Source organism: Coenobita brevimanus, chromosome 76 (genome assembly GCF_032717465.1).
Source record: "Coenobita brevimanus isolate Jiangsu-jjx chromosome 76, ASM3271746v2, whole genome shotgun sequence".
Lineage (NCBI taxonomy): Eukaryota > Metazoa > Arthropoda > Malacostraca > Decapoda > Coenobitidae > Coenobita > Coenobita brevimanus.
In genome coordinates this window covers 25,566,913-25,580,837 of record NC_137029.1, presented here as the reverse complement: position 1 = coordinate 25,580,837, position 13,925 = coordinate 25,566,913, and positions in this window count along the sequence as shown.

Below are 13,925 nucleotides of genomic sequence, written 5' to 3'. Positions count from 1 at the left end.
TATTTATCCATCTATCTGTCTGTCTGTAGCAAGCCGCCTTATTCTTGGAAGAGGTGACGACAAACGAATCGCCTCTATGTCGCTCTATCTTACACCAACAGGCTGGCCTTTCTTCAGCTCGCGTCTCCCTCCTTCGTACGCCTCTGCATCCCATCCCTCCATCTCATCCTTGGTCTTCCCCTCCCCCTCCTCTTCTCCACCTCTTACTTACACTCTCCTAGTCAAATTTTCACTACGTTCTCTCCACATGGCCAAATCATTTCGAAGTACTTTTCCTAATGCTCTCTAGTACATTCACAGCAACACCACAACGCTCCTTCATTTCTTCATTTATTTGTCTGTCATTATAATTTTGTGGTAGCCCGGTTATAGTGAAAATACGCTCTTGTAGTGAAGGAATTAATTTGCAACCTCCCCCCTCTCTCTCTCTCTCTCTCTCTCTCTCTCTCTCTCTCTCTCTCTCTCTCTCTGTCCATCCATCTATCTATATCCATCTGTCTGTCTGTCTATACGTCTTTTCTCACTGTTACCTATTTCAGCCTATCCCCTCTCCATCTATTTCTGGCACTCTGATCTCTCTCTCTCTCTCTCTCTCTCTCTCTCTTTCCCCCCAAATTCACTTATATCCCATTTCCCTCCGCTCCCAAGCTTTTTCCCATCGCCTTTATATATTCTTTTTCCACCGTCGGTTTTTCTGTTCTTTTTGCATTTTTCCATTTATTTTTCATCTGGGTTTTCGCTGGTTCTCGATTTACATTTTACATTTTTTATATATTTTTTTCATTCTTTTGCTTTTCATCGTGTTTCTTATTTTTCAAGGTTTATTATTCTATGTTGTATTTCACTTTGTTACGTTTCCTGACGGTCCTTTTTTAAATTGCATTTGGTTTTTATATTTTCGTTGTCTCGTCTTTTCTTATCTTTTTTTTTTTTTTTTTTTTTAGGAAGATGATGTCTTTGATTTATTCTTCTTCCTTCCTTCAGACGATTTTATTCAACAAATTCTTCTCATCCCTGACCTTCACCTTCTCTCCCTCTCCCTCTCCCATTCACTCACTCCCCTGACTCAGTGTTTCTCCCTCACCCTTCATCTCTTTCGTTGTCTCCATCACACTCACCCTTACCAACTCTCGTTTCCTTCCTCCTCCTCTATTCCCCACCCTTTTCCTTCCTCACTCTCGTCGTCCTTTATTCCCTCTCTCTCCCTCCTCCCTCACCCTTTCATTCCCCTGCTCCCTACCCTCCCACACCCACACCCTCCCTTCCCTCCCACACCCACACTCTCCCTCCCCTCTAATGTAATTTCTATAACCTCCCTCATTTAACGTACCCTATTTCCCTTCACCTCACTCCCTGCTTCTTCCTTCATTTCCTTGCCTCCCTTTCTTCCTTGCAGCCCCTCCCTATCTCCATCTCTCTCTCTCTCCCCTCTTACTCTTCCCTCCCTCCCTCCCATCCATCTTGTCATCTCCCACCCACCCCATCCCTCATTTTCTCCCCATTCATCCTCTTTCCCTCCCTCTCTCTTCCTTCCTTTCTTTTTTCCTTCCTTTCTTTTTTCCTTCCTTTCTTCCACTTTCTTTGTTCTTTCCGTCCTTCCTTCCTTCTTTGTTCCTTCCTCTCTGTCTTTCTCCCTTCTCCTACTACCCCCTTCCCCCCTCCTCTTATTCCCTTCTCCCTCCCTCCCTCACCCTCACCTTATTCCCCTCGCACATTCCTTCCCCTCACCCCATCTGATGTGTTAATATTCCTCCATCAGTAATTCCTAGCTCCTCCCTCACTAAATTTACCCCATTCCTCTTCGTTTCCCTCACATCACCTCCCTTCTCTTCCCTCTCTTACTTCTCCTTTTCCTCCCTCCCTTTCTTCCTCCCTCGTACTTCTTCATTCGTCCATCCATCCATCCTTCTATTCTTCCTTTATTCTTTCATTCATCCATTCACTTCATCTCTCACTCTGCCTCTTTCTTCATTCCCCTCTCTTCAGCCCCTTTCGTCATTCCCTCCCCTCATTCCCTTCGCATCTCCACCTTCATCGCTCCCTAACCCCTCTTTTCCTTCTCTCCTCTCGCCATTCCCTCCCTCCCCCTCCCTTCATTCCCTTCGTTTCCCCACCTTCATCTCTCCCTACTCATTCTTTTCCTTCTCTCTTCCCCTCCCTTCTATCCCATTTCCTTTCATCCCTTTGTTTTTTCCAGTTCTCTTCCTCCTGTCTCTCTCATCCCTCCTCTCCATCTCTCCCTTCCTCCTGTCTCCCCCACCCTCCCTCTCCATCTCTCTCATCCTCCTGTCTCCCCCATCCTCCCTCTCCATCTCGCACTTCTTCCCGCTTCCATCGCCATCCTCCTTCTCTTCCTTCCTCTCTCTCTCTACCTCTCCATTCTTCTTTTACATTTCTCCCCTTCTCCCATCTCCCTCATCCTAGCCTTTCCTTCCTCTCAACCTCCTCTCTCCTCTCACATACATCCCCTAGCCCCGTCCATCTCTTTCCCTCTCTCCCTCCCTCTCTCTCAGTCTCTTTTCCCCTCACATTGCTCCCCTTCCGGCGTCCACCCATTTCTTCCCCCCTACTTTCTCTCCCTTCCTCTCTCTCTCCATCTCCCCCCTCTCCCCTCCCCCCCTTTCCCCTCCCCCTTCGCCTCGAGGGGACGGCGCCCCCCACCACCTGCCCACCAACCAATAAAACTTGTCAGAGCGAAAGACGGGGCTGGGTGGGGCGTCTTCGGTGCCGCTCATACCAACTCGGCTACCACACCACACCTTCATTCTGATCTCCATTCTTCGTTCGGGATGTTCTTTTTCATTCTTGTTTTCGTAATTTTCTTGTAATTTTACTTTATTTATCATGTACTCCGAATTGCTTTTTTTTTTTTTTTTTTTTTTTTTTTTTTTTTGCGGCAAGTTCGCGTCCACACCTAACCTTCAGTCTGATCTCATTTCCTCATTCGGTATTTTTTTTTCTCTTTTTTTCTCGTGATTTTCTTTATTTGCCGGTGAATTTATTGTTACTGCTGTGTTATTAGTAGGACTTTTTTCGACTCCCACACCACTCCTCCATTTCCACCTTGTCGTCTCCTCTCTCATCTTGTTTTGCCGTTTTTTCTTCCTTATATTTTTATTGCCAGAGCTGGTATAATATTGGTGGTAGTACTGGTAGAAGTAGTGGTAGTAGTAGTAGTAGTTGTATTAAGTGCGAGCAGTAGTAATAGTGTAAAAATATTATTCAGCCTTCTTACAACGCCTTCATTCCGAATTTTGTTCAGCGCATTTAATATTTCGTTTTATTTGTTATTAAGGGTTTATTAGAATTATTAATATTATTATTATTATTATTATTATTATTTATTATTATTATATTATTATTATTATTATTTTCTCTCTCTCTCTCTCTCTCTCTCTCTCTCTCTCTCTCTCTCTCTCTCTCTCTCTCTCTCTCAGACCCCATATAGTTTTACAGGCAGAGTAAGAGATGCATGAAACCTTGATGAGATGAGATGACGAAGAGCAGAGAGCGTGGGAGGAATAAAAATTGGAGAAAAGAAAGAAGGAATGGAGTATGGACAGAAAAATAAAAGCATTCTCTCCCCATATTTTTTGGCGCCATTTTTCGTTTTCCCAATGCAGTTTCCTTCCTATCTCCGTTTTCTTTGTATCCATTTTCTGCTTATTGGTTCTTTTTCCCTTTTCTTTTTCTTTGGTTCTTCTATGACTATTTTCGTTCTTACTGTTCTTTAGTTCGGTTCATGTTTGGTCGCTTTCGTTCTTCTGTTCTCCTCTCTAGCATTTTTATTCATTATTCTGTCTTCGTTTCTTTAACTTATACATTTTCCAGGATATTTTTCATTATTAAATTGTTCTCTCTTGGATCTTACTAACTCATGTCTGACATCTTCCATTCTTCTGTATTTGTTTCCTTTTTATTTTTTTTTTTTTTATAGTTCCCATTTCCTAACCAGCGCTCATTACTGAAGCTTCACACATTTAATTTTAGACTAATTTCCCCAAAAATTTCGGTGCAGTGTATTCAGATACCAAAATCCGTTCGTCTCTCCAACCTCTCATTCACTGTTGGATACATATGCTTGAACGTGACGGAGCAGACTGAAGTGCATAATATCATTCATTTGTAAGTTATAATATTTGACTGAATATACTATATACACTTTATTACTATAACTTGGCCTAAAATTGTCATCTCTCCATCATGATTGCTGTGTTTATAGCAGTAGAGTAACACTGGAATATGATGCTAGTCACGAAGAAGGGCTGTGGAAGGGATATAGAGCCTTACCGCTATTTTTTTCTGCCTCAGAACTGCGTGGAACAGTCTGCTAAAGGACGAAACTCTGGGATAAGTTAGCATGAACAATAATGCTGAAATTGGTTTGAATATAGCATTGCTAATCACGAGGAAGTGCTATGGAAAGGATGTAGTGCCGCAGCAGTGTCTTTTTCGGTCACAGGTACGTGAACAAGCTGCAAAAGGACGAAATTCTGGGCCAAGTGAAGGTGAAATAACTGTACTGAGAATGGAATAAATTTGAATATAGCATTATTGGTCACGAAGAAGTTTCATTGAAAGGATGTATAGCCGTATCGCTTTTTTTTTTTTTTTTTTTTTCGGGCCAGTGAGCAACACGAATGAAGCTGCAAAAAGACGAAATTCTAGGCCGACTGATGGTGCAATAACCGTACTGAGAATAAAATGTTTGAATTTAGAAGTCTGAATATAACTGTCCAAATACAGCAGTTTGAGAAATGAAATTAGTTCGCATATAGTAGGTTAAAGATTGAAATGATATGAATATGGCAGTTTGAGAATTAAAATGAGTTTGAATATAACGGTTTGATTATGCCAGTACGCCATTTCGAACTGCTAATATGCGAAATAAAAAAAAAGTGTTCTTGTTAATGAAGGAAAATAAGAGAAATAGAGAGAGAGAAAAAAGAGAGATTGCTGTATCAACACGTAATTTGTCTCGTTATTTGGCTCCAGATGGCGTGGCTAAGTGAGACTAATGAGAGACAAGTCGTTAATAAGTCAGGTGGAGAGAGAGAGAGAGAGAGAGAGAGAGAGAGAGAGAGAGAGAGAGAGAGAGAGAGACTTGGGATATTTGCCTTCCTCTAGTGTAATTTGTTGGATATCAAGACGGATGAGAGAGAGAGAGAGAGAGAGAGAGAGAGAGAGAGAGAGATTGAAGAAGGTAAATTATTCATGTGAGCAAGTGGACTGAGAAAATAAAGCGAATTCAATGATGAGGAATGTGAGAGAGTGAGTGTGAAAGAAATCAGTAAGATTACGAGTGAGAAAAAAGGTACAGTGAGGAACAAAGTGAGCAAGTGAGAGAGAGAGAGAGAGAGAGAGAGACTTGGGCCAGTGTTGCCATCCTCACGTGTAATTGTTGGAAATAAAGACGGATGAGGCTGCCCAGGACACCAGTGAGATAGCTCTATTTGCTCACTTCTCCGTCTCGCTCTATTTGCTTACATCTAGCTGAGTTTGCTTTATCTGCTCACTTTCTCTGTTTCACTCTATTTGCTTACATCTGGTGCTGTTGACACGATTTGCTCACATTTGACTACTTTCTGTCACTGGCTGGATATTTGTACAGTATACGTAGACTCTCTCTCTCTCTCTCTCTCTCTGTCTGCCACTCATGCATTACCACTAAAGTATGATAACTCACTTTTCCAAATTTCTGCGTCACATTACAGTAGTGGATGCTGGGGAGAGAGAGAGAGAGAGAGACAGACAGACAGACAGACAGACAGACAGATCTTTCGGCTCTTTCTGGATGATCGGGCCGTGATAATAAGAGAAGGACTTACTCTCCAATTACAGAAGTTTAAGAAGAGGATATGAGAGAGAGAGAGAGAGAGAGAGAGAGAGAGAGAGAGAGAGAGAGGTGGTATGTGGGTGTATGTGTGCGGGTGATTGTAGTAAGGAATGTGTGTGCGTGTGTTCAAAAGCCGTACATGTGTTTTAGTTCAGTACACACACACACACACACACACACACACACACACACACACACACACACACACACACAAATCTGCGGGGATCCATTTTTCACCCTATGTAACGAAAGCTAGTATTTTTTTCTGAAAGCATTTGCTTCATTTTTTCTCCCTCGACGTTGTTCTTTGCTCTTTTTTTAACATTTTTAGAACAGCTGAATGTTTTTTACTCTGCACTGATTTTTTCGTTTTTTCCTTTTTTTTTATTTTCTTGCGGTTCTTTGGTGGTTGAACATTTTCCACGAGATAGTTGCCATAAATATTTCTTTGTTGTTATCCGTACACAGCCCGGATATTTCACACATTAATGAAGTAACTGACAAGCAGAACTTTATCATCGTCACTGCTATTGTCACCGTATAAAGCAAATAAATAATCATACACTACTTTCATGGAACATTCGCTCTTATCTCATCATACCTAACCCAGTATATAGAAGTTTATAACAGTTTCCCACCACTTTCAACTGTTGTGTTTGTTTACATTCGAGATTTACAGAATTTATCTACCGCTGTTTATGTGTCTGTTTATCTTGATCTGTTTGTGTGTAAATATGTTCGAAAGTATTTGTCTGTATTGTGTGTGTGTGTGTGTGTGTGTGTGTGTGTGTGTGTGTGTGTGTGTGTGTGTGTGTGTCCACGTAGCCTGCGTCAAAAATATATATAAAATCGTTTCTCACCATCTTCAGGCATTATGAGAGGAGGTTGTTTATCATGGGTGAAAAATATGACTGTGAGGACAATGTGGGAAGGCGGAGAGAGAGAGAGAGAGAGAGAGAGAGAGAAGGGAAGGGAAGTCGATGGTGAGATAAAGGGATAAGGGGCAGAGGAAAGGGTAGGAAGAGGAGGGACAATGGGTGACTTAAACCTCCCAGTGGACACCTCACTGGGCCAATGCCTTAATACTTTTTGTTTTTTTGCTTGGGGTTTTCTCTGGTGAATAAAGTATTAGCCTTATCAGCCCTTTCAGTATTGGATATTATTCCCAAGTTGACTGAAATGGTCTAGAATTACCAGCTTGAAAAAAAAATGTCATCTTACAGAAGGTTATGAGATTTTTTTTTTTTTTATTCAATGCCGTTTGACAGATCCATATGTTAACCTTCTCCTCCCCCATATCTTCATCCTACCCTTCCTCCCTTCTCTTCTGCATTACCCGTCCTGTCCCTCCACCCCCACCCCCCCAAGCTTTGCCCTCCTCCACCCCCATCACTCCAGGATCTGCCAGTGACATACATTTTGAAGCCTACTTTCCCACTGTCACTGTTTAACTCAGCAATCATTAGCCGTAACTCTTTCTCGCCCGACTTACTCCCGAGAAGTTTGTTACCAAGTTGAAGATGATTCAAGCGCACGCCATTATTGCTTAGGTTCTTTCTCCATGGCTTGAGAGGTTCTCTGACACCGTTTCCAGTCAAAACATTGTCAGTTTTACAAGTTCGTGTTTTTTTTATACACAGATTACATAAAGAACATACAAAAGAATATTTACACAAGCTCCTTGTACTCAATGCCGGCTGAGTAAAATCGTTTGGCGTTGACTGGAATAAAAGACTAGAATTGTCTCGACCATCAGAGAGTATTTTGAAGGGCTATAAACCTCCCAGGCTTCTATGACTCAGGTGAATAAAATCGCCTTTCATTAGTCGAAGCAAAATGGCAGAAAAGACGCAGGAATGAGTGACAGGCCCGAATTCTCGTGGATTAAAGAAGCTCCGTAACACTTCTTCGTAAGTGGTTATTTTACTTATTACACCTTACTGTTCTCTTCTGTGTTGTATAAATCATTCTGTTATCGCCATACTCTCTGTAAATAACGTACAGAAGGATATTAACCAGCAATATCCAAAAACAAATCACTGAGGAATAGGTGATAGGAAGCCTCTTTAACCGGAGAGAATACAGGCCCGAAAGTGTAATGTGCTGAGATAAACGGGAGAAAGAGGTGCCGGAGACTATCTAAACTTGCCAGAATATGTTTCAGATTTTGTAGACACGCAACATATAACTTCGGCCAAATTATCACCCTGTCTAACACCCTTGTGTATTCGCGTATTGACGCTGTCATTGAGATGTAGTAAAATATCTTTACGTAAACTTACCCTGTCGTCGAATTACGGTCGTCACTGCCGCATCTTTAACAGAACTGATTGTTCCTTCATAGTCAGTGGTGTTTTGCGTTAGGCGAATATACTGTAATGGTCTTTTGAATAATCATAGTATATTTCTGCTGTATCCTCTTAGATGATTTAGGTTAGTATACAACTAATATTGATTGTAAGGATATTTAAAAAAAAAAAAAAAGGTCGATGAACATTGGACATACCTGCTGGTAATTCTTTATACCCTTAATAATTTTCACTACAATGAACGCTTTTAACGTTTATACTGTGGCTCCCGTCATACCATTTATTTAGTAGGAGGCCATCTTCATTCAAGTATAAGTTGAAAATATTCGATTAATCTTGTCCTCTTTATAGAGTACTTCAATAGAAGGAAGATTGGTAATTTTGATACCGATTTCATTTTTAGGCGTTTTGTATTTTTTTTTTTTTTTCACATGGTCACACGCATCGCCGATTGGATCAATTGAGAACTGACATCACCTCTTGCCATATTCCTTTTTATTTCTTTTGAAACTTTCTCACCTTCATCTGATATTCTAGAGGTATTTACTACCTCTATTCTCTGAACTGTCTTCAAATTTGGTATATTTTTAAACCTATAATATACATAATACAGTCCCAGTTTTATTTGTCGAATTGGCAAAAATAATTGTGTGTGTGTGTGTGTGTGTGTGTGTGTGTGTGTGTGTGTGTGTGTGTACAGTCTAAGACAAAAGTCGTGTCGCTGCTTTGTCCGATGATTTAATGTCAGTCGCGAAACAGTCTGAGAGTTCTACCCCAGTAACGCATTCGAGACTGGCATACCCTAAAGGTTAGCCTTTTATCAGATGTCTTCACCAAAAACCGCGACACGACTTTTGTCTTAGACTGTACACATCGCGACCGCCGGAGAGAAGTTGACTGAATTCCAAACTCCATGTAAGCAAAACATTAGCCATGTCTTCGAGGGCCATGTTCCAGGACCCATTCCAGGATCAAACTCTCATCCTTTCAGACAACAGATAGTTTCTCTAACCACCTGACCACACTGATTGATGCTGTTTTGTTCAGTGTCAGTTTGGGTTACATATGTCAGAAAATCAACTTCCCATTCTGCCATGACGTTTTTCGTTTTCTTTCTTCCTTTACAGTAATTTGATTGCTTCCACTACAAAATTCCTTTAGAATTAAATGGCGTCCTTAATAAGTGAAATGTACGACACGGCATCCACCAGAACATTCAGAAATAATAAATTGGTAGTTTTAATTCCTCCATCATTATGAGAACCACATAAAGTGGGAGTAATTCCACGTGACGCAGTTTTTTGGGACTGTTGTTTATATTTTTGAGATGTGTTTTAGCTCCACGTTTATTATTTCACTGTTCTTTTTAGTTACATTTTGCTGCACAGAGTGTTTATAAAATCTGTGTACCTTTATCGAATTTTTACGTTTTAATTCTTATGAATGATAGAAGCAATCAGCAAATGGCATTGACAGGCAACGAAGTCAGACACATGAACACAACAGTGTTCGTCATTTTTGGCAAAAGTGTGAGTGAAAGTTGCCATCACTGCTGCAAACAGAGGTGCAATGTCGGTGGGTCGTATGGGAGAGCAATAAAGACTTTTTGGAAAAGTAATTGATTGTTCCTTGCCCCCGCCTGGGATCGAACTCGTGTCCTCTTAGACAGCAGACCACTTCTCTAACCATTGAACATGTGTACTCGTCTTACTTTAATGTGGACAAAAGTGACCATCTCTCTGTCTTGAAAGCTGAGTTGTAACAGTACATTAACATTAGGATATGAGTTTAGTCACGAGGAAGTGCTATGGAAAATTTGTTGAGCCGTAGCTTTATCTTATTCAGCCATCAAGCTATGTGAAATAGCCAGAAATGGACGAAAATCTGGGCTAAGTTAAAGTGAAAAAAAAAAAATAATAATAATTATAATTTAGTCCACCACTACTACCCAGCATTTATCTATCTATCTTTGCCTATTTATTTATTTATTCATTTATTTATTTATTAATTTATTTATTTATTTATCCTGCTGTAGGGCTTGCGGACAGCTTTCACCCCTCCCCCCTCAGCTTTAATTATAATACGGCCCCCCATGGATCTCTGGTCAGCTTCTTCGTTGGGTTGGGAGGCATTCTTACACCTCTTCCTTAGCGATTTATCTTTCTTCGTGCACCTTAATTTTCTCCCAAGTGTTATTTATATTTTTCGTTTGTATCGACATACTTTGTGTGTAGTAATTAATTGGTAAGGAAGAGGTGTTAGGAAACATTCTTATTGTTATTTTATCTTTCCGTGGTCCAGATTTTCGTTTTTTACACTTTCATGTAGTTAAGTGGCAGAAGAAAATGCTACCACTACATCGTTTTCATTGCCTTCTTCGTGACTAGGATCATAGTCTAGTGCTAAATCTACTCTTACAGCTCAGCACTGAAGATTAAAATATTGCAATTTTTGGCCATGTTAAAATGAAAGGGGTATAGCTGACGGCCGGGAGTACGGGTTTGTAGTGTAAATATTGGTACAACTCAACACTGAAGATGGATGGGAGGGAATTTTAGGTCGTTAAACTGAAAAAAGTATTGTTAACGAGAATCCGGATTTCCAGCGTTAAAATATTGCTACATCTCAACACTGAGGATGGAGGGAAGGAAATTTTAGACCAAGTTAAAATGAAAAGAGTAAGGTTGACGGCCCTCTGTCTCTAAACCGTGAGCGCTCTGGCCACTACAATTCTTCCCCAGGCGAGGATTTAGGAGAGGAGAAGGCATGCGTCTTCTCTAAGCCCGCCATATATAACTCTTTTTGACCCCCACGAGCCCGCCGAATTCGATTTTTGCGCGGCTTTGTGCGGTGGGATGATAAAGTTGGAATATTTGTCACGTGCGGACTATGAGAAAGGGTCATTTTTGCCTCGCATGGACCTGCCGATAACCTCCTGTACTTGGCCCCCTCCGTGCTTCACTGTACATCCCCGACTTTCTGATACTTCACCTGACTTCATTTTGCATTACTCCTCATGTGCGTTCGGATGATAAAACTGGAATATTTTTCAACCACGGAAGATGAGACAGTGCCTAGCTTGAGCCTGCCGAGAGCCTCCTGTCTTCCCCTTTCTGTGCTTCAGTTGACATCATTGAGCTTCCCCTGACCTCTTTTGACTTCACTGTGCTTCACCTGACATTGTGATTCACCTGACTTTACAGAGCTTCACCTGTTTTTTTCTGTGCTTAACTTGACTTCACCTGGTTTTTCACCTACCTCCCCTATTGAAGAATGTTATGTGAAGTCATCATCCCCCTCTGCAGACCTGTCCCTGATATCCTTGCAGGTTGAATAATCCTGTGCTGTGGCTTAACACTTGCAAGGCGGTGATTTATTTTTCGATAATTCTTGCCACCCTCGACAGTTCTACTCCATTTATGAGAGATTTTTCGAACTGAGGGTGTTGGATGTAACCTTCATTAACCCTTTCATTTTAAGAGATCCCCCCTGAGCTAAAAATCGTCTGGAGGCAGCAAGAATAACAAAGTCTCCGAGCTGAATTGGTTACCGTTCCGTGTGTATATAGATTGATAGACATATAGATGGATAGGTAGATAGATATGGATAGATAGATAGGTGTAGATTGGTAGTTCATTGTTGTGTATGCGTCTGTAATTGTGTGCACATGAAAGTGCTTTTGTATGTGTAGCTGTGTACATATAAACATGTGTTTTGCGTTTAGTTGTGTGCACATACTGTAGGCTATAAGTATTTTTTTATGCATGTGCATGTGGCTGTATTCACATTTATTCTGTGTGTGTGTGTGTGTGTGTGTGTGTGTGTGTAGTTGAATGCACATGTAATTACTGTTATATGAGTGTAGCATGCACATGTATTTATGTACCGTACTGCATGTGTGTGTGTGTGTGTGTGTGTGTGTGTGTGTGTGTGTGTGTGTGTGTGTGTGTGTAATCTAGTACGTGTGCCCATAATACAGGGTCACTTTCACCACCATTAATTTCAATCATGTTAGTTACACATTCCAGTGCACTTCAAAATCACATCAGTATTTAATTTCACTTCTTTTTTACCCCACCAGCGTGTCAGTAGGTTAATATTAATCCTTTCATGGCATTCAGAAGCAAGAGGTTAAATATATAAGTTCATTTAATTACGCAAGGCTCGTTTTTTTTTTTTTTTTTTTTTTTTTTTTTACGGAGGGGAAAAAGATGAAATTTGCATGTAAAGTGAATGAGACTTGGATGTGTTATTTCTCGTCTGTCTGTGTTGGTGTGGTTGGATTGGTGACGGGAATGGAGCAGTAGGAATGGGGTGATAAGAACTACGTGGTGGGAATGGGATGGTAGGAATGGTGACGGGATGGGGAAGTGGGAATGGGGTGACGGGAATTATGAAGTGGGAAGGGTGTGGTAGGAATGGTGATGGGAATAGGGTGGTGGGAATTATGTGGTGGGAATGTAGTGGTAGGAATGGGGACGGGAATGAAGTATTGGGGATGGAATAGGAATGGGATGATGGGAATTATGTGGTGGGAAGGGTTTGGTAGGAATGGTGATGGGAATAGGGTGATGGGAATTATGTGATGGGAATGCAGTGGTAGGAATGGAGACGGGAATGAAGCAGTAGGAATGGGGTGGTAGGAATAGAAATGGTGGGATTACAGTAGTGGGAGTGGGTTGGTAGACTCTTTCTCTGTCTCTCTCTCTCTCTCTCTCTCAGCTGGATAAAATCGTCTGGTATTAGCTTGAACAGAATACTAGAGTTGTGGTGATCATGAGGGTTGATTGCCATTGTTTTTACGTATACTATTTACCTCATCCCATCCTTAGGTGGGGGAAGAAGCTCAGGAAGATTATTTGTATTACTATTAATTTTCGTATCCATGCTGTTGTTATTGTTATTATTGCTTGTATTGTCGCTGTTATTGTTATTATTGTCAGTATTGCTTGTGTTTTTGCTCATATTATTGTTATTGTCAGTATTACGTGTATTTTTGCTCGTTATTGTTGTTATTGTCAGTATTGCTTGTGCTTTTGCTCATGTTATTGTTGTTATTGTCAGTATTGCTTGTATTGTCGCTGGTGTTGTTATTTTTGCTGTTATTACTGATGTTATTAATTTTTTAGTCACTGATCTCGGAGGGAGGGCAGACTGATGACGAAGGACAGGGTGACATGGGGGCGATTTTTTTTTGACCATCCATTTTGAGGTTAATGCATCTGGCTAAAAAAGGGTAGATTATAATATTGCATTTATTCTTACTGTCATTATTGCCGTCGTTATTTATTGTAGTTATTATTGCTGTCGTTATGGTTATTGTATTGTTATTTTATATTGTGGTTATTATTTTGTTCCCTGCACGGTCCTCGAGGTGTGAAGAGCCCTTGAACCACTCCATCCCCACCCTCTCACTAATTGTACAGCCAGCCACAAAACTTGGGCTACCATTCTACTTCGTCTACATCACAGAGAATATTTGCCACTTTCACTTTCTTCCCTGGCGCATCAGAGAGACTCGTATGTTGTCAGGGAAACATACGAAACTTCTCTTTTGTTAGGAATATTAACCAACAGAGGAAAGTGAGGAACAAATGAAGTGGAGTTAATGTTATGCGAACGTTTGTGCCCGACTGTGCCTTTTCTCCCCACCATCAAAGGACATCACACTCACTCTTTCAGTGACTGACTGTTATCCCTCACCTAACTCATCGTACTCATCACTCCTCTCACCACACTCATTGATTCAGCCACTCATTGTGTTCCACCACGATTACTAA